The sequence below is a fragment of the Diadema antillarum genome, unplaced genomic scaffold (genome assembly GCF_040938485.1).
Source record: "Diadema antillarum isolate AM-2024a unplaced genomic scaffold, OU_Dant_1.0 scf00000061, whole genome shotgun sequence".
Taxonomy (NCBI): domain Eukaryota; kingdom Metazoa; phylum Echinodermata; class Echinoidea; order Diadematoida; family Diadematidae; genus Diadema; species Diadema antillarum.
In genome coordinates this window covers 2,466,126-2,469,208 of record NW_027270950.1, presented here as the reverse complement: position 1 = coordinate 2,469,208, position 3,083 = coordinate 2,466,126, and positions in this window count along the sequence as shown.

Sequence of the window (3,083 nt, the reverse complement as noted above, 5' to 3'; positions counted from 1 at the left end):
ATTCGTACTTCATGATTGATTTTATCGATTCGACACATTTCCTACAAAATTTTCACAAGTAATCTATCACGGCCTTGGCTAGGAAAGATTGCTGCAGCATACAAAAGCTAAAGAAAAAGAAAAAACAAACTTCAGTACACTATAGGCCCTACATGCACCTTCCGCATTGAATTCAGTGAACGTAGATAATTATGTCAACCTGATTTAGGCGAAAATGAAGAGCTGCAAACGTTTCATTTCATTGCGGAGTAGACCAACCTTCGGAAGAATGCAATATTTACCGCACACCGCAACTATCACCGTCAGCAACAAGTTTTGTGTCACCGATCGATAAATATGGCGTTGAAAACAAATCGCCGCTAACTACCTAAAGGGAAAAAGAGAGAGTGCCTCTTAGATGCAAACGTTCCCTTAATATATAAATCACACTAGTTACCTTATTGATTGGCGGCAATGCATTGATTTTCCTCGTCATCGGCCAAGGATATGCACTTTTCGGGGTATAGTAAAGTGGGTTACAAAATGAAATCAAAATTGCTTCAGCTAACACCATTGGCTAATTACATGTGTGACGTATCTACTTCATCAACAAGTGAAGCGATAGAAAATTGTTTAAACGAACCCAGATTTTAAGCTGTCGTTATTTCGAAACTATCGATTTTTAAACGGTTGTAACTCTTGAAATATATCACTCACTTACGTCAGCATACATTATTCAACTTTCTTTGGTGTAAACAAGCTCCCTTGCTTGTTTAGTTCTTTACAGTTCGAGGTAAACCCCCTCAGTGCCATATTATCTTGATACAAGCAACGCAGGCATGCTGTGAAAAACTAGTCTGTTTTTCAAACCCATTTTATTATTTTTTGATAGATTTTGTAGAGAAGCTTCGAAGCTTTCCAATTATGGTGATGTAACTCTTATGGCAAATCTTTGATCACTTTTCTTTCAAATGACCAGTAGGCATACATAATGGTACAGGATTGACTTTTGCACACACACACACACACGCACACACACACACACACACACACACACACACACAAACACAGTGACAGAGACCTTAGAATTTACCCGGATAGCCAATAGGGAGCATCGCTTTAATATCATTATCACACATCGCGAGTAAAGCTTCCATTGTATTGTGGCATTTGGCATGTTATTTGGTTTGGGCGGGTTCGTGCGTTTGAACAAAATATGCAAATTTGGCACTTGACTGGGTCCGGCGTGCGAACGTGCCACATGAAGTGTTCTTTCACTATACAATGAAACAAACAAAGGGGAAAAAAAGGATATCTGGCACTGCCCATGACAGTGTTCACTCAAACTCTTCTCAGATGGTCCTTTTCTGCTCATGCGCAGAAAGTGACTCCAGACTGGCAGATTGAATGCATTTGTATCGCCTTTGCGTGGGTGCGATAAAAAGAAGAAAATGATAACGTTGAAGTAAATTAACGTATAAGTGACTGATCGAAGAGAATGTCTCTGATCTATATGCAGAGACATGTCATTAATGAAATCAATGGCAAATTTTTTTGAGACATGATTTTTTTATATGAAAAAAAAAATCTAGACATACCCTAACTATACTTCATATTTGGCACGTGGTAGGATCTACAGTTATGTTTACATTTAAGTCATGAGACCGCAGGAAATAATCAGGTTTATCCCTTTAAAAGGTGTGTACAGTTCTGGTCGAGGTGAGGATTTAGCTCTTAACGTTTTGCGAGATATTCAGAAATCACTCTATGAGATGTCAAAGAGCATGAAATTCTAAGGGGTATCAAAAGTTTATTTGATGAAAATCGGTTTTGAAGTGGCCGAGATATCAAAAAACAAGGAGAAACAAAGAGATCCTAATAAAGTTGGGGCCTGTAGTCTTTTATTATTATCACTTCTTTTTGGATATCTCAGCCATTTGAAAACCAATTTTCATCAAATAAACGTTGAATCCTTCTTAAGATTACATGCTCTTTCATATTTCATAAGAGGTTTCTCATTATCTCACTTAGGAATGTAAAAAACATGAATTCCCACCTCAACCAGTACTGTACAGCCCCTTTAATCTTTAGAAGCTCTGAAACGCTGAATACAAACAATGGATGTAATAATGACAGGGAAAAGGAATGGTCCCCTTACATTTCTATGTTAGTAAGTTCTTTGGGAATTCAAAAAGTCTCAGTAACCCATCTTTTGCATAACATTCATTAATCCCACCTATACCGTCCTCTTCTTACAAGAAAAGCTGGACAGCAATGACAATCTATTTAATGATAAGTTACCAGGGAAATCTTAAACACCATAAAACATAAACTTATAGGTATGAGGGGATTTTTCTTTAATGAAAGCATGCAAAGCACTTAAGAATGTTCTCAACCGCTGAGAGAGAGAAAATATAGGTGAAGTGGTGACCGTGAAAGCGCGTTTTGCTCCCTCCTTCGCGTGTCAAGCTGGAAGTAGGTTTGAGGTGATGACGAATGGAATATCAAAACAGTCGAAAAACAATGATTTCTCCAAAGATTCTACTGCTCCCATCTAATTATTACAGAATTGCCTCATATAACTGCAAGCTTGACTGCTTAATCTATAATGACCCTATTTTATATGACCTCGGTCATTTTGTTCACAACAATCTTGACAATGGTGATATTTACCGGCAAGTTCTACCCTCTTTGTTATCTAAACGCGTTTGTTTGACCTTACCCTTGACTGAGATTTTTTTTTTCTTTTCCTCCGGTCTCATAAAAAAGTCAGTTTGTGATATAACTTGATCGGATCAATGTTCAACAGGTATATTGCAGGCAAATTGCACCAAAACAATAGCCAATTTTGACAAATCGAGTTCCAAAAAACAAAGAAGTGGCAATGGCGGTTGTAAAACCGTAAACAGTATTTACCTTGAAAATTGTTGTTTTACAAGGCAGCCCCTTCAACCTGTGATCATGGCGTAATATTATGGTCATTTTAAAAGGCAACCAAGGATGAAACCTGTGATTTTATTATGGGTGAATAATAACTGAAGCAGTATTTAAACAATTAGTGTAGGTGATAAGCGTTCAAAGACGTCGTCCTTGCTGCTGGAACG